The sequence below is a fragment of the Mercurialis annua genome, linkage group LG2 (assembly GCF_937616625.2).
Source record: "Mercurialis annua linkage group LG2, ddMerAnnu1.2, whole genome shotgun sequence".
Classification (NCBI taxonomy): Eukaryota; Viridiplantae; Streptophyta; class Magnoliopsida; order Malpighiales; family Euphorbiaceae; genus Mercurialis; species Mercurialis annua.
In genome coordinates, this window is record NC_065571.1 from 19158487 (window position 1) to 19178543 (window position 20057).

The window sequence follows — 20057 nt, forward strand, 5'->3', positions numbered from 1 at the left end:
ACAATACTATGCCCTATGTTCAATCAGGATATCGTTAGACAAAGGGATTAAAATATTAGTGTAAATGGTCAAATCAAATAATCAATATTCATAATACTTGGGTAGTCATAATGTCTTGCCAGACGCCGCTTATGACTTGGGGGTCGAAATAGGATTTCGGGCCTACTGCCAACGTTGTATGAATCTAGAGGATCGCACACTAAGAATAGGCCAAAACATGTATGGGCTTTATAAGCCCGAGCAAATAATGTGATAAATAAATATATAAGATATATTTCGAATGCATAGTTATAGAGTTGAATTAATAGTTAATTCGTTTTAAGATAAAGAGTTGTCTTAATTAAAACTATATAATAACTAGATTTAATTATTAGTTATTGTTTAAATATAAATAGCTATTAATTAAATGAATTTTGAAATTAGAGATAATGGTTATCTTTAAGGTATTATCTTTTGAAGATAATTAATTAAGTATATTTATTATTAAGAGTTCTGACAAATATCAGTACATAGTGTTACAAAAAAATTGAAAGACACGTATTTGACTCAAACCCTAGTATTGTTGCATGTCTATAAATACACACATAGGAATAGGGTTGAATGACACGAAATTCGTAAATCATTAAATTCGTAATTACTTGGTGAAGCAATAGTGCTAGCACACAAGCATTCGTTTTGGCATGGGTCTGTTCGTGTGGATACTCGTAGAGGACGCGTTCTTTTGGAGACGTTTCTGATGCGAGGCAAGGTATCACCAAAGTGAACCACCTCTCTTCCTTCCTATATTGCTGAGCAAATTCGACATTCAAGTAAGTTTTAATTATGCAATTAGTCTATCTATTTGAATTACATGGATCTTGTTTTGGGTTTTTGAGAAAGAATTTGAAATTCTGCTGCGTTATGAACCTAGAAAACCCAACAGACATAACCAGAAACTCGAAATGCCCATAACGCGTTCTGAATGCAGTCTTAGGCACATCGACATCCCGAATCTGAAGTTGATGATACCCGAATGTCAACTTAGAAACACTTTGCACCTTGCAACTGGTCGAACAAATCGTCGATGCGAGGAAGAGGATATATGTTCTTGACAGTAACGTTGTTCCGCTGCCTGTATTCAATACACAACCGAATGGAACCATCCTTCTTATTGACAAACATAATAGGAGCACCCCACGGAGAAGTACTCGATGTGATAAAACCATTATCCAGCAACTCTTGCAACTGGTCCATTAACTCTTTAAGCTCGGCAGGAGTCATCTGACACGAAGGTATCGAAATAGGAGCTATTTTAGGAACAACATCGATACATATCTCGATGTCACCATTAGGCGGTAATCCAGGTAACTCCTCTATAAAAACATTAATGAACTCATTCATTATCGGAACATTGTTCACACAACAAACACCCGCTTTTACATCACGAAGAACTGCTAAAAACCCTTGGCAACCTTTTCCCAACATATGCTTGTCCTTGATTGCAGATATGAGATTCTTAGGTATCTCTGCCTTCTCCCCTTGGAAAGAAAAAGGCAAATCAACAGGAATCCCAAACACAACTGACTTCCCTTGACAATCGATCGAAGCATAATGGCGTCAAAGCCAGTCCATCCCCAAAATGATATCAAAAGAAAGCACGTCAAGCACAACAAAATCAGCACAAAGATCCCTACCATGAATAAGCACTGAACAAGACAGATATATATAGTCTATTACAACACTATCAGACAAAGGCGTAGATACAGATAAAGGCTCAAACAATCTAGATGGTGTTACACCAAACGTAGCAGAACAACTCGAAGATACAAAACAATGGGTTGCACCTGCATTAAATAACACCAAAGCATCTACGAAAGAGATCGGGATAATACCTTGCACCACGACGTTGGTTGCACGAGCATCCTGAGGAGTCAATGCAAAAACCCTTGCCTGATCCTGACCCTGATGCGGTGTCTGAAATAAATTGAAACAACTAGAGCTATGACCACCATTACCACAGCCACCGAAACCTCGACCCCTGATCCCCGGCCCTGCTGGCCACCAAAGGAAGCGGCAGGTTGAGAATACCCTACCGGAGGAGCAAAAGCAGGCCTCCGTTATCGAGAAGATGGCTGAGCAACACTAGCCAAAGACGCATGTTGCCCAGATATCGGATACTCCCTAGCAAAATGACTCGGTTGGCCACACGCATAGAAACTACCCGGTGCTACCAAGCACACTCCAAAGTGTCTGCGCCTGCAGTTCTGACAAAATGCAATGCTAGAAGCTCCACTGTTACCGCGTCCAGATCCACGGCTACTACAACTATGAATAGCATTATGCATGCGCGGCTGATACCGTTTCCGATCATTACTCTTCTTGCTCTTGAACTGAGATGATTTGGACTATTAGCTACTGCTATCACTCTGTTGTCCATCACTAGGAACAACGCTGTCAGTATTCTTAGTTTTTGAGATATCCCCAAATGTAGCAATGTCCTCTCGAGACGACGAGCACTATCCACAACACTAGTGAAATCTCTATGCGTCTTGGTTAAGATACCAGCAAACTTAGGGCCTAAACCCTTCACGTACAAGTCATTTACCCTCATTTGATTTGTCAACAAGTTTGTGGCAAAATGACTCAGGTGAACATATGATGTCGTGTACTCATGTACCAACTTATTACCTCTAGCCAAAGTGAGTAATCTATCTTTGTGGCCCTCTGTCACCAAAAATGGAATGAAGAACTCTATGAACCGTGCATGCCCAAGTAGTAGTAATCATCACTAGACGAATGACTCTGCAAAATCAGTCCTTAGCAGGGCCTCTCAAGGTCATCTCCACAAGAACAATAGTCTGCCTCTCTGTAGCCTGTAACCTTTTAGCATTCTGCTCAATCTCCTCTGGATAATATAAAGCATCACCATCCCCATCGAACTCAGCCGGCTTTAGCCTCATATAAGCCAACACCAGATCCTTATCAGTGGATTCGACTCCACCAATTGCAACACCACCAACCTTTGGTACTTGCTGCCCTTGCATAGCATACTGATTCTGCATGGCGACCTAACCCGCCTGCAGTTGCACCAGATTGTTCTGAAATGCAGCAATCCCCACCATGAGCATAGTGAAATCAAACGGATCTAAAGGCGGCTGTGGTAAACCTGGTGTCGGGGCACCTGCACCACCGCGGCCTGTACCTCTACCAGCCTGTCCTCTCCCATCCAATCCTCTACCAGCTTGAACCTCACGTTCATTCTGGTCAACCTCAAACGACATTGCGTCATAAGCATCAACATTCGGTTGAGCTGCAAACGCGCACGAGTGTTCATTCCTAAGAATGAAACAAAAAAACCTCAAAGCATAGCCAACAAGTCAACACCCAAAGTATGTATTAAATAAGGCACAACAGTCAACAAAACACCCAAAGTATAAATAGTAAACATAACAAAGTAAAGCATCAGTAACACATAAGACAGACACTTAACATTCCTATAGGTGAAGATAGAAAGTTTTGAAAACAAAAGATGATGTTCAAAAGACAAAACTTGAATCCTAATTCCGCAAATGACACAACAACATACTAAACATGTCATAAAGCAGTAAACACATAACATGCAAAATGGCCTTGGTTTCATTGATACCAACTTTGTCACGTTCCAATTTCACAGATCGCGACCGGCGCTAGGGTATGGGTATGGTTGTACCAAAACCCGTAGCTAGCCTCACGGATAACCATAATAACATATAAACCTGCAAGAAAACCATTGCTCAGGGGCAACCGAGACTTCAACCTAACTCTAACAGTTTATATAAACAATTATATAACAAAATGCTCGGCTCAAACCCGAGACTCCAAAAGCATGACTTAAATATAAATATAATAGAATCCATGGTAAAACGTGCAAACAAATTTAAATAAATAGTCGGACCAATGTGACAAACCAAAGTATAATTAATCATAAAAGACTAACAAGTTCTACTGTGGTCTAAGAGTATAAAACAGTTGACTAGTTTTATTAAAACAAAAGAACCTCCAAGGAAATCAAGAAATCGGAGATCGACCAACGTTCTCACATCATAAACCTGGAAAATTGCGAAAAACAACGGGCTCAGATATATTGAAATAAGTTTATAATACTATTTACATTTATTAAGTGAAAAGCCTTTAAAACTTGAAATCCTTTCATGCTAATATATATACGATTATGGAATAACAGTATTGAAATGAAACCCAAAGTATAACCCAAAATAGATGGGAACAAATCCTAAGCAAACCTAATGTAAGCCAGACATTTAGTCAGCCAAACCCAAAGTACTTACCGGTGCACACAGTCTCGATAATGCCTATCGAGTAGCTCGTTCCAATATAGTTCCATAATCATTTAAAACAATTCTAAAAAGTTTGTAATACTAAAATATATTGCGTTACGTTATAAACCTGTAAATAGCACTACAAACTCACTGCTTGCGAAACCACGTGATAATTCCTGGCAAGCAACTAACCCTGGGCAGACTCCGAAGCACGAGCAGACGACGGGTCTAAAAACAAGGCACAAGTTAAAATCCACACAACCCCTAACTCTAAGAATACATGACACCACATAGGACTAGCATCTCAAACCACAACAAAAGTACATGCCAAAGAATCCATACAATTTATATCAACCAAATAAACAAGTTAAGTTTAGATGAGTGCTTACTTTGAAACCAAATCTGAAGTTCTTATATATCTTAAATAACCGTTTGAAAACACTTAGCACTCCCAAAGTAGTGTGTTAGCCTTAACAACATTATAGCTCAACCAACATGTCGGGCGACCCAAGTTTAACTCGACTCAATCATAAGCTAAGTGTAAACCAAAGTAATAACCAAAATTCTTTAATTCAAAACCAAAGTTATTTGAAAACAAAGAACTTAATTCAAAGCTTAACAAAACAAGGGTTAACGACTAGCAACAACATGCTAACAGTTGGCCAACACTTGGTAAATTTTACCCAAAGAATATACCACTTAAATACATCACTTCAGTGAAATTAAAATGATTTTAAATACTTTTTAATACCCAAACTCAGATATGAAATATTCATTAAAACAACAATCAAACAATGGCAAGGTCTAACATAAGTTGTAAGCAATTTCTTGAATCAAAAGCCAAACATCCTTAAACAAACCAACATATTTAAATACACTAAATCAGCCCTAATAAATCCCCAAGGAAGCCATAATCATGCTTGATATGTGACCCATTTATACAATCTAGAAAATGGCATATCAACTCCATATATCAATCATTTAGCACCTAAACAATTGAACACCCAAAGCATTAATTCCAACATATTAAAACACCCTAGGTATAAGATTTCTAGCCCCTTAAACATATACAAAACTGATTACAGATCATGACATAAAAACACAACCGTTAAGCTAAACAGAGAATCCGATTTCCAGATGCATTAACAACAATCATAAATCCATATGAACACCCATGGCATGAAATCTCAGCTTTCAAACAAGCCGAAACCGAGAATTTAATCCATATCACCCAAAGTATAGATTTATAGCAACAACCTAGCATAACAACATACATATCTTACAAAAAATAGAGAAATTGAGTCACATACCTCTCGGATGAACGAAATGGAAGAAAAACCAGAAATGATAAATCAAAACCAGCCTGCAATCAACCAAACATGATAGCTATTGAATCTAAATAAAAATGACAATGAAACCAATGAATTAAATAATGAAAATAGGCTTTGAAACACTGATATGTCGCACCCGCGACCCCTAGCCTATCGTGTCGCAAAAAACTACTGCCATCATAAAAATTAAATTTTTGAAGTTGAGCTCGGGATCGCTCTGAAATCCAAAGCCACACCCAGGACATCTAAGAACAAAATATAAAAGGTATTGAACCCTCAATCCACGATTCCAAGTAGTGAAACCAATTCAAACGAACCAGAAATATACAAGAAACTCAAATGGAACTAGTCGAAAAAATGCCGGTTATAGCAAAACTTACCTCAAAACGCACGCAACTGTCACGACCCAATCTCAGGGCCGAGACCGGCGCTAGGGAATGGGAGTGATTGCTCCGAAACCCGTAGCAAGCCTAAAAACGTAAAAAAAAATTCGCGAATATAAACGTCATGCATGACATACATAAACACGTGTCATGCTAAAAGCACATGCCAGGTATACATATCCTCTAGCTGTCTCAAATATCGAAACGCAGCAAGCATAAAACATTTAAAACTTTAAAACATGAAAGTTATATTTGCAGAAAACCATACATTACAAGCTGACTTGCAAAACACCTATCTACTGCAGCTCTAGGAGTAAAGTATTATTTCTTTACATACTTTCAAAAATACAGACTTCTGGAAGTAGGATAGAAGTCCGTTACGTCAAAAGCGTCTTTAACCAGAAAGGATATCTGTGAGGGGCCAGTATATGGGAATATACTGTGTGAGTTCATACATTTACTAATAGGTATTCAAGTAAAACATAAAATAATACCGTAGCATTCAAAACATATGCTGCCTAGTACAAGATTCGATAAAAACCTTAATCCTCAAACATACTAATTGTATATCATCCAATCCAATCATAAATCTCAAGTTGTGAGTCCAACTCACTGGTGGGTCCAACCCACTAGATACGGGGACTCCAGGTTACACCGTAACCGAGTGCTCACTCGTATCAAATTCATATATTCAACCTCGAAATTCATACTCATAATCAATCTCACAGCTATATTAAATCAAACTTGTGATCACGCAGTCCTATTGGCGCTCAATAGGTAGCACGTTCTATCGGATCAATACTGGTCTCAAATCAAGCGTATGTGCAATTCATATAAAAATTTCACATTATAAACATGCAATTCAAACATAAAGCAATATAAAGTAATTGCTTGAATAAATACTTTAAAAGTAAATTGTATAAACTCACAGAAAACGCTTATCCAAAAATACGTCGGGGCTTAAAAACGTCAAGCTTCCCGAACTGCTGGTCCAGCTGCTTCTTGCCTCGCCGGATCAAAAACAAATTTTAAGACATTTGACTCATATTAGAATCCTAATCTAAGATTGACTCTCGACTCGAGACTCGACATCCTAAATTCTCATTAACCGTCGTGCTTCTCACGTATATTTCGATAAACGGTATTTAACTCGTTATCGAATATCTTTTCTAATTCAATTCTCGTTTAACCTCGTTTGGTTAACATCTCAAATTAATCGATAACTAGTCGAATACTAATCAATTTCAAATCTCGATATGCGCGAACGAAATTTTCCTGAAAAACTAGGTCGATCAGCGAAAACACTGTGCGTACGCGCGTCCGCCTGTGCGGCGGCAAAGGGGACTGTGCGGCGGCACATGGGACTGTGCGTCTGCACAGTGTGACTATGCGTCCGCACAATCACTTGACTGTGCGTTCGCACAGCATGACTGTGCGTTCGCAGAGTCATTGACTGTGCGTTCGCACAGTCTGGGTGTGCGCACGTACAGCTCGGCTGTGCGATGCACAGCCTCGGGCCTAGCCCGGAATCCATTTCCGACATTCTTTCTTCAGTAAAAACGTTCTAAACACGCTCCAAACACGTAATGTAGCTTCAAAACGCTATAATTCAATCCTAATATCGATTAAAACGATATAATCGTTTCGTGGCCTAAAACTTTAAATATATATAACTCAAAATATATCCATTGAAACGATAAAACATCAAGCTTACCGTGATACGCCACTGAAATACGATCGTTTCGAGTTATTGAACGTCGAAAACGGACGAGAAACGGAAACCGCGCGAAGAACCGTACGTTATCGCCGTTTCAGAGAAAAAGGAGGAAGTGAAGATTCAGGCGATTCCTTCAGCTGAAAGAAATCTTATATATTCCGGCTAATTTTCACTTTGGTCCTTGAAACTTTTCAAAGTTTCAATTTAGTCCAAAACCTATTCGCGTTCAAATTTTAAACGGTCTCCGATTGACTCGAAACTTTTACCACTAATACTATATATTATTTCGCAGACTTTGGCGAAATAATTATTGTTACAGGATTTATAATTTATTTTATATTAATTTTCGAAGTTATATTCTTAATTTACTGTTAATTGGCTCAATGAAATTATTTCAAATTCCCGATATAATTAAATTAAATTCTTCTTAATTTAATTTATCGGAAATCTCGACACGTGGCACGACTTAATTACCTTAAAATATTTTGGGGTATTACATTCACCCCCCCCCCTCAAAATAAATTCGTCCTCAAATTTAAAACTTTAGTCACGTACCTTGAGCAAATAGATAAGGATACTTCTGCCTCATATCCTCTTCTGTCTCCCAAGTACATTCTTCTATGGATTGACTTCTCCATAAGACTTTCACCATCAAAATTCTCTTCGTTCGCAACTGTCGTATCTGCGTATCGACAATTTGCACTGGCCGCTCTTCGTATGTCAATTCTTCGCTCACATGCACCACTTGCGGTTGAATTACTCGAGAGGGGTCTGGTACATATTTCCGAAGGATGAAAATATGGAAGACAGGATGAACTTGGGACATCTCTGGTGGCAAGTCCAGCTTGTAGGCAACAGAGCCTATACGCTCTACGATCTGGTATGGTCCGACATATCTCGGAGCCAACTTTCATTGGTGATACTTTAAGAAATACGTAATCTCCGATCTGAAATTCGATATCTTTTCTCTTGGGGTCTGCATAGCTCTTCTGTCGACTGGAAGCAGTATTCAAACGCTTCTTTATCAACGGTACTTTCTCGGACGTAATCTGGATGAACTCTGTTCCAGTAAGCTTCCGTTCGCCGACTTCATCCCAACAGATAGGGGATCGACATTTACGCCCATATAATGCTTCGTATGGAGCCATCTCGATGCTCGAGTGATAACTGTTGTTGTAGGCGAATTCTACTAAAGGTAGGTACGTATCCCAACTACCTCCGAAGTCTAGTACGCATAGTCGAAGCATGTCTTCTAACATTTGAATCGTTCGCTCAGACTGGCCGTCTGTCTGAGGATGAAACGCAGTGCTGAAATTCAATCGCGTTCCTAACGCGTCTTGTAGGCTCTTCTAAAAGTGAGAGGTAAATACAGAACCTCTGTCAGACACGATTGACACAGGGACTCCGTGTAGGCTCACGATCTTATCGATGTAAATCTCCGCCAACTTTGCTGCAGAATAAGTCGTCTTGATAGGAATGAAGTGCGCTGACTTTGTCAAACGATCCACGATTACCCAAATGGAGTCAAAACCTTTTTGCGTCTTAGGTAGTCCAACTACAAAATCCATCGTGATTTGCTCCCATTTCCATTCCGAAATGGGTAACGGTTGCAGAAATTTGTAAGGCCACTGATGTTCCAATTTGACTTGCTGACAAGTCGGACATTTAGCCACAAACTCTGCAATGTCTTTCTTCATTCCGCTCAACCAATACATTCTCTTGATGTCGTGGTACATCTTCGTAGAACCTGGATGAACGCTATACAACGTTCCATGCATCTCTTCCATAATCTTCTGTCTCAAGTCTTCCACGTCTGGAACACACATTCGATTGCCGTATTTCAGTATTCCGTTGACAATACTGAAATCTTGACTCTTCCCTTGTTGTGGTTCCTCAATTAGATGCTTCAATTGAGGGTCATCCGCTTGCAATTCTTTAATTTGATCTATTAACGTCGATCGTATTGTTAGCTGAGCCATTAGGTTTCCGAGAGATAAAATCTCGAACTCCACTCCTTGGCTGAACATCGTATAAATCTCGTTAATTAATGGTCTCCGCCATATCGTTGTAACATGCGCGAGACTGCCTGCTGATTTCTTGCTTAATGCATCTGCTACCACGTTGGCTTTGCTCGGATGGTATTGTATCGTACAATCGTAGTCTTTTAGTAACTCCATCCATCTCCTCTGTCTGAGGTTCAATTCTCGTTGATCGAAAATGTATTTCAAACTTTTATGATCTATAAAGATCTCTCACGTGGCGCCGCACAAATAATGTCTCCAAATCCTTAGCGCGAAAATCACCGCTGCTAGCTCTAAATCGTGCGTCGGATAGTTTGTTTCGTGCTTTTTATGTTGTCGCGAGGCATACGCGATTACTCGACCATGTTGCATTAGGACACATCGTAATCCAACTCTTGACGCATCACAATAAACTGTGAATCCTTCTGTTCCTTCCGGTAGCGCTAAGACTGGTGCCGTTGCCAAACACTCTTTCAGTTTCAGAAAACTGAGTTCGCACAGGTCCGTCCAGTTAATTTTTGCGTTCTTCTGAGTTAGCTTCGTCAAAGGAACTGTGATCTTCGAAAAGTCCTGTATGAATCATCTATAATATCCCGCTAAACCAAGGAAACTTCGAACTTCCGTAACTGATTCAGGCCGCTTCGATTCTATCACAGCTTCGATCTTCTTTGGGTCAACCTTAATGCCGCTTTGTGAAACCACATGACCTAAGAATGCCACTTCCGTTAGCCAAAATTCACATTTAGAGAATTTGGCGTATAACTGATGTTCCCTCAGCGTTTGTAGTACTATCCGCAGATGCTGAGCGTGCTCTTCTTCTGAACATGAATAAATCAAAATGTCGTCGATAAACACAATCACGAACTGATCCAAGTACGGTTTGAATATTCTATTCATCAAATCCATGAAGGCTGCTGGCGCGTTCGTTAACCCGAATGACATAACAAGAAACTCGTAATGTCCATAACGAGTTCGAAAAGCAGTCTTCTAAACATCATCATCGTGAATCTTCAGATGATGATAGCCTGATCTTAAATCGATCTTGGAAAAATACTTCGCTCCTTGTAACTGATCAAATAAATCATTGATTCTAGGTAACAGATACTTATTCTTGATCGTCACCTTGTTCAAATGTCGATAGTCAATACATAGTCGAAGCGATCCATCTTTCTTTTTCACGAACAACACTGGTGCACCCCACGGGGATACACTCGGTCTGATAAAACCGCGATCAAACAATTCTTCTAACTGATCCTTAAGTTCCTTGAGCTCTGCTGGCGCCATTCGATAAGGAGGTATCGATATCGGCTTTGTGCCAGGAGCCAATTCAATACAAAACTCAATCTCACGATCTGGGAGTAATCCAGGTAATTCCTCTGGAAAAACGTCTGGATATTCTGACACCACTGGTACATCACTTAAAATTTACATTTTTCTTCTCCACGTCTCGTATTATCGCTAAAAATCCTTGACATCCCTTCTTCAACATGCGACAAGCTTTAATAGCCGAAATAATACTCGTAGGAGATTCTATCTTATCACCCTGAATTGATATCGCTTCAATTCCAGGCGTGTTAAACGTTACCGTCTTCTTCCGGCAATCCACATTTGCGTATTGCTGAGCTAGCCAATCCATTCCTAGTATTACGTCAAAAGCTAACACCTCGAGTAAAATCAAGTCAACTAACAAATCTCGTCCTTGAACTCTCACTGGACAAGACGGATAAACTATACTAACTTCCACACTCTCGCCAACTGGAGTAGCTGCAGACAAAGGATTCCTAAGGTATGCTGGTTGCACTCCTAATTTACTCGCAAAACAAGGAGAAACAAAAGAATGCGTAGCGCCCGGATCAATTAAAATTAATGCGTCTTGAGAAGCAATAGGAAAGGTACCTTGTACCACTGGATTGAAAGCCTGAGCCTCCTGAGGATTCAATGCAAAGACCCTGGCCATACTTCCGCCAGCCTGAGAAGTCTGACCAGTACCGCGACCTCCGCCATTTCTTCCTCCTCGATTTGCATAACCACGGCCTCTCTGTCCAGTGAAGGTACTTCCTGTCTGATCATATCATGATGCTGTCTGATGCGCAGTCCTCTGCTGCTGATAGGAAGGTTGCATCACAGTAGTCATCGAGACCTGGGACATCTGCCTCGGACAATCTCTAGCAAAATGGCCCCGTTGACCACAGTTGAAACATGCTCCAGTAGCAGTGTAGCACGGGCCGTAGTGCCTCCTATAGCAGTTCAGACATATAGGAACTCCGCCTCCCATTTCACTAATAGATCTGGCACTAAATCCGGTGCCTGAAGTACTGACTCTAGTTCCATATCGAGCTCACTTATTTCTGTACTGACGTGATGTGGGTCGAGAATGTCTTCTAACATATGATTCGGTAGGTGCGCTCTGTACGCTACAGAACACATCACTCCTCATAGGCGCAACATTAGAAGGATCGGGAATCTTCCCAAAACGGATTAGAGAAACTTCCATTTGCCTAGCGTTGTCGATTGGTTGCACTAAAGTTCTTCCGATATCAGACGTCATACTCACAAATTCAGCTCCTAGACCCTCTACGAACCTCGAGTTCACTCTGACTGGGTCTGCAGTCAGGTCTGGTGCAAACCTACTCACTCTGGTAAACTCCGTCACAAACTCTTACACAGACCGATTGCCTCTACTCAGGGTCAACCACTGATTACGATAACTCTCCGTCACTGCATACGGTAAGAAAAATTCTATAAATTCACAAATTCAGCAGGTCATAGTGTCCATGGTTGGCTGAATGTGCTGTTGAAACCAATCTTTCGCGGGTCCTTTCATTGACATTTCCACAATGATAATGGTTTGTCTCTCATTAGCTTGTAGACATCGAGCGTTACACTTTACTTCTTCTAGGAAGTCTAAAGCATCACCTGAACCGTCAAACTTAGTTGGCTTGAGGCGCATATAAGCCAAGACGATATCTCGGTCAGTGAAAGCAACATTGCGTAGCTGTTGCTGCTGTAATTGTTCACGATGCATATTATGCACCTCTTCCTGATTAGCTTGCATAGCCGCAATTCCAGTAAGAAACTGGTTCAGATCAAAACCCACAACATCAGGTTGCTGGGCTTGCGCTTGCACTCCAGGTGCTTGCGCCTGGGCCTCTTGGCCACCACCTCCGCCGTGAACAGAAGACTCATCTTGAGCTTATGGATGGACGACATGCGCCCCTTCTATAACATTTTGTGCTGCAGCGGCAGCTCGCTCTTCTTCTTGTCGTTGGTCAGACATCCTGACCAAGACAAACAGCGTTACTTAGCCACATAATTGCATATCATCGCAAACGCATATCGTATTAAACGCGCATCTCATACGTAAGACAGACTCACATCCTGGAGGGAAAGCTGAAAGTTTGAAAATCAAACGAATACGTAACAAAGACAAGATTCGAATCCTATGTGCTGCAGTAGAATTCCTAGGATTCCTAATCACATAACACTTAATTGAAATAAGCAATGGTGACAGGACCATGCTCTGATACCAACATTGTCACGATCCAATCTCAGGGCCGAGACCGGCGCTAGGGAATGGGAGTGGTTGCTCCGAAACCCATAGCAAGCCTAAAAATGTAAAATAATTTTTCGCGAATATAAACGTCATGCATGACATACATAAACACGTGTCATGCTAAAAGCACATGCCAGGTATACATATCCTCTAGGTGTCTCAAATATCGAAACGCAGCAAGCATAAAACATTTAAAACTTTAAAACATTAAAGTTATATTTATAGAAAACCATACATTACAAGCTGACTTGCAAAACACCTATCTACTGCAGCTCTAGGAGTAAAGTATTATTTCTTTACATACTTTCAAAAATACAGACTTCTGGAAGTAGAATAGAAGTCCGTTACGTCAAAAGCGTCTTTAACCTGATAGGAAATCTGTGAGGGGTTAGTATATGAGAATATACTGAGTGAGTTCATACATTTACTAATAGGTATTCAAGTAAAACATAAAATAATACCGTAGCATTAACCGTCGACTTCTCACGTATTTTTCGATAAACGGTATTTAACTCGTTTACGGATCGAATATCTTTTCTAATTCAATTCTCATTTAACCTCGTTAGGTTAACTTCTCAAATTAATCGATAACTAGACGAAAACTAATCAATGTCAAATCTCGATATGCGCGTACGAAATTTTCCCGAAAAACTAGGTCGATCAGCGAAAACATTGTGCCTACGCGCGTCCGCATAGTGTGACTGTGCGTTCGCACAACATGACTGTGCGTTCGCAGAGTGGACTGTGCGTTCGCAGAGTCTGTAGACTGTGCGTTCGCACAGCCTCGGGTCTAGCCTAGAATCCATTTCCGACATGCTTTCTTCAGTAAAAACGTTCTAAACACGCTCCAAACACGTAATCTAGCTTCAAAACGCTATAATTCAATCCTTATATCGATTAAAACGATATAATCGTTTCGTGGCCTAAAACATTGAATCGATATAACTCAAAATATATCCGTTTAAACGATAAAACTTCAAGCTTACCGTGATACGCCACTGAAATACGATCGTTCGAGTTATTGAACGTCCAAAACGGACGAGAAACGGAAATCGCGCGACGAACCGTACGTTATCGCCGTTTGAGAGAAAAAGGAGGAAGTGAAGATTCTGGCGATTCCTTCAGCCGAAAGAAATCTTATATATTCCGGCTAATTTTCACTTTGGTCCTTGAAACTTTTAAAAAGTTACAATTAGTCCAAAACCTATTCGCGTCCAAATTTTAAACGGTCTCCGATTTACTCGAAACTTTTATCACTAATACTATATATTATTTCGCGGACTTTGGCGAAATAATTATCGTTACAGAATTTATAATTTATTTTATATTAATTTTCGAAGTTATATTCTTAATTTCCCGTTAATTGGCTCAATGAAATTATTTCAAATTCCCGATATAATTAAATTAAATTCTTCTTAATTTAATTTATCGGAAATCTCGACACGTGGCAAGACTTAATTATCTTAAAATATTTTGGGGTATTACAGCAACACATGATTCATCAAATGCATAGAAGTGGAAGGTGCATTAGATAGATCAAAGGGCATCACCAGCCATTCATACAAACCATATTTAGTCTTAAAATTCGTTTCCCATTCATCCCCTTCCCTCATGCGAACTTGATAATACCCAGATATAAGATCATGTTTAGTGAAGTAATGCACCATGTAGTTCATCAAGCATGTCATCTAATCTAGGAATTGGATGGCTATACTTATGAATTTGGAATGGAAGCGCTTGGGTTGAAATCAATGCAATTTTTAAATCCCCTTTTTGGGTGGTATACCAAATGGAATTTTCTCGGGAAAGACATCATCAAACTCTTTTAACATTCTAGAAAAATGTCTAGGCCTAGAAGTTAGATCAAGTGTAGTAGTTAAGCAATAATCTTTATAAGTTACAAGAAACAAATACTGAGTAGTGCTTAAGGCATGTTTCAAATGAGCATGTCTAGCAATAAAAGTACTACCCTTCTTCTTTTAAAGCTTATTAGATGTTTGAGAAAGAAGTTGCACTATTAGGAAACGGGGCTTTAGCGATGGAATTTTCTGTCGCTAAAGCCCATAATTCTGTCGCTAATTACCGTTTGCGACGGAATTGCGACGGACTCAATCCGTCGCAAGATTATTGGTCGCTAACGGAGTTAGCGACCAATAATCGAGTCTGTTGCTAATTTTGCTACGGACATATCCGTCACAAAATAACGTATTCCGTCGCAATATTTGTCTCAAGGCGACACGAAAAGAGAGACTATTTTGCGACAAAATAGGTTATTTTGCGACGGATAAGTCCGTCGCAAAATCATCAGGTTTTGAGACTAGAATTTGAGAAGTTTGCGACGGACTAATCCTTCGCAAAATAGTGACTAATATGACTCTGCAAAATTTTAGTCTCAAACCCTGATGATTTTGCGACGGACTTATTCGTCGCAAAATTAAACAATTTTTCGGCAGATTTCAGCCGTTTTCCGCTTTTTTTTCTGTTTTTCTCTTTCGTTTGAAACCTGTTAAATACAGTGATAACAATTCATTTGTAAATCACAATCAATTGAAACTGAGAAATATATATATGTATAAAAATCTCAAAGTATACATATAAACGTCAAAAAAGAAAAAAAAACATAATATGTTTATAATAAGATAAGCTAACACGACACTACAAAGCTGTAGTATCGTCATCGTCTGGTGGGGTAGGTGGGGGTTGTGGCCGAAACTCTGCAGGAAGGTTAGGCATAGTCCTGGCAATCTCTTCAAGGATCAGCTGGGCTAGGGTCGCCGCCTGCTGCTCCTGAGCCAGTCGCAAACCCTCTTGAATGCCGGCCTGCACACGGCGCTCGACCTCCTCGTCCGCCTGCTGCGACAACCTAGAGGAGCTGCCTCGCTGCACCCTGCTGCTTGTCCCCGTGTACCTGCCGCTCGCGGAACCCAAGTCGTACACACGTTTCTTCTTGTTAATGCCCTCGATGTCTAGAAACACCTGGGCCTCGTCCACTTCCACTGGACTCGAGGAGCTACGCTCTCCGGTAGGAGGCTGTGTCGCAGCAGCAAGCTTCTCAGTGATGGCGTCCTACAAAACAATAAAAAACATGTAAGTTTAGTTTTAAAACAACTAAAAATGCATAACATATTAAAAAAGTAAACCTAATTTGTAACGAAATTTCGACAGCATTTCCTCAATAATATGAGCATCACCCATTTTTCAGGGAAGTCCTGCAAGCAAATTACAATATATAATCTAACCAATAATCATGTTCAATATAATCTAGCATTTCTAACTTGTTAAAATCAAATAAACAATATACCCTAATATATTTAACACCTAACCACAAACATTTTCAATCTAATATATCATTTCCGAATTGTTAAATTCAACTTAGAAAATTATAAGTTTAATAAGAACTTACAGTCATATCCTGAGCCCGCTTGTCGACCGGCTTCTTGTCAGCATATGTGGAGTGAAGGCGAGTGTACAGCTCCGTTGCACTCGGCTTCCGGACAAGCACCCTTTCCTATTAGAAAAAATACAGTTTAATTAGTATGAAAATAAAGCAAATACGTTATTTAAATATTTTAATTACTGAATATTAAAACAAACCATCACATCCATATGCTTGAGAGCAGAACGAGATCCACCAGTATGGCGGACAGGTCCAGTACCGGCGCCCGCTGGCTCGCTCATCCGATTTTCTTGGGCGGTTTCTGACCTCTTCCTCTCCGTCTTTGAGTCCCAGAACACGTTCCATGCATCCAAGATATCCTGGGTCACAGAGGTATGCTTCTTTTCCGTCTTCCTCATTCTATGGACGTTGTCTTTGTAGCGGTTGGCTGCGTGGGTCATGAAGACCAGTCTGATGACCTCCTGGCTGTAGGCCGACATATCCCACCAGAAATCCTTCTGCAAACAGTACAAACATGTTTTGTGAGTTAGTTTTTTCACAAAAATCATAACTTACAAGTATTAAACTGCAAATTTAATTACCTGGAACTCTTGGAAGTAAAACTCTCTCTGCTCCACTGTTAGAAAGCGCCATGCTGTTCCATTCTCGAATCAGTACTTCCTAAAAATCTCCCTCAGAGCACGGGAAACAGGTCCTGAGCCCATCAACATTGTCATGTGATTTTATAAGCATAATTTAGTATATATACATATTATATACACATACATATTTCAATACACATATTAAGAAGTAAACTATAATCATACCTGCTAGGGTTTGGGTGAACCCTCGCCCTATCCTGGTCGTCCAGAACAGCCGGGGGCTCGCCAGGCTCACGCTGCTGCCGAGGCTGAGCAGGTCCTTCGGCCTCAAACTGCTCAGGCTGAATAGGTCCTACGACATCCAACTGCTGCTCCTCCTCAATGTCGTCATCGCCAGCAACAGCATCTCCCCGTCCGCGTCCTCGGCCTGTGCCGGAGCCTCTGCCTGTGCCAAAGCCTCTGCCTGTGCCTGATCCTCGACCCCTCGTACCTGCACATACGTCAATTTTAAATGTTCCACAAACAGTCAACACATTATAACAATAAAATTATACAGTCCTTCGTGAAATATAAAACTAATTAAGAAATATAATATAATTAAGAAACATAATATAATTAAGAAACATAATATCTGGTAAATACATCTTCTTTTACAATTGATTATAGTTGCAAAAAATCTAATACATAAAATATACTAAACTACTAAAGTTCTTCGCTTTCATCTTTGTCGGATGAGGATGCGATGAACTCATCTTCTGTTTCTTCTTCAGGAGGCACGAACAACGCATCTTCTTCAGGTTCTCCATTTTGATCAGCTAAATATGTCGGATTGTCGTCTATTGCAACCTCGAGAGGATTTTCTTCTATCTCATCTTGAAAGGCCGGGATAATCCCCTCGGGCATGTCAAGTTCAGATCTTGCCTTTATCCTGCAAACTGCCCACCAATTTAATTTATCCCTTCTTTTACTCGGATATGACAGGTAATGAACTTGGTCGGCCTGTTCGGCTAAGATGAACGTTCATTCTTATTGTATCTCTTTCTGTTATTAATATCCACCATGTTATATTTTTTGTTACTAATTGTGCCGGAATTTTGCGCTGGGTTGAACCACTCGCATTTAAATAAGGCAGTCGTCTTCATTGGAAGCGTCGGATACTCTAACTCAATTATGTCGGTCAGAATTCCATAAAAGTCATTTTTGCTATCAACATATTGAGTTCCCTTCACGCAGACTCCACTATTCATCGTAAGCTGTTCCTCCCCGTAAGTTTGAGTCTGAAACTTGAATCCATTTACACGGTACCCCTTAATTGTTCTGACTGATCTAATAGGTCCTTTAGCGAGACTAAGAATGAAGGGATCGGTATAGACAGTTGGATGTTGAACCTGTAGCGTAAAAGTGTATTGCAAATCGGAACTTTTTATTGAAAGAATCGAAATATATTTTGTAAAATACTTACATATTATTGAAACCAGTAGGGAAAGTCACTCTCGAACTTCGCTTCAATTTGCGAGGTGTTGATTTTGGGGTTTTCTCTGCGCAATTCGCCTTCGAAAACCCTTTAGTTAAGAAGAAAACAATAATTAGAAGCTGAATCATTATTGTTGATTACATTGACAGCTGTATTAAAGCTTACTCTCTGTAATTTTCAATTTCTGAACAATTCAACACAACACATGTCCGGGCAGCAAGAATCTCAGCACCTTCAAGATATCTCTTGCTGCAAGCACCCACTGATTGCCCGTGCAGCTTGAAAATAGATAGTCTGTCAATATCTTCGTCGACTTCAATGTCACAAACTTCATTCCTTTGCGGCCGCTCAGGTATCATTGGATCACCTTTTGAAAAGTAATAAGCTACAAATTTTGCGGTTTCTTCATTCAAGTATCCGCTACTGATTCTACCTTCCACCCTCCCTTTATTGCTGACTTTTTTTTTCAATTTTCTCAAATATCTGATTTCATATGCCACAGTTAGTAAACATTACATGTTAACATACTGATACACAGAATTAATAAACTTCAGTAATATTACCTTTCAAATGGATACATCCAGCGATACTGAACCGGCCTTGCCATTATAGCTTCGTACGGTAGATGTACGGGTAGATGTTCCATGGAGTCAAAAAAGCTGGGTGAAAATATACGTTCCAGCTTGCACAATATCTTTGGGATTTCCAACCTCATGCGATCTAGATCTTTCTCTGTTAGAGACATGGAGGTAAACTCAGAAAAAAAGATACTCAGCTCTGTTAAAGGCTCCCACACTTCATTCGGTAACAGCTCACGGAGAGCGATTTGGCAGAAGTCTTTACATAAAAATTTAGCAGTCGTGACTTTTCATTCCATGCATTTTCAGACCGATTGTATCGACACATCTGAACAAGTTGGACGCGTAGCCATCTGGAAATTTTATTAGCTTAACCCACTCAAGTAAAGCCTTTTTTCCATCCCTATCCAAAGCATACTTCGCCTTAGGAAATCTCCCAGTAATCGGATCTTTTGCTAACTCAGGCCGATCACATATGTCATTCAACTCTTCTCTAGATTTTTCATGGTCTTTTGTTTTCCCGCGAACATTTAATACAGTATTGAAAATATTGTCGAATATGTTTTTCTCAATGTGCATGACATCGAGATTGTGACGAATGAGATTCATTTTCCAATACGGCAAATCCCAGAAGATGCTTTTTTTTATTCCAACCATAATCTGTCGACTTCGTCGTATTATTTGTTTCAGCCCCAATTTCATATGCCTTCATAAACCCTAGACTGTA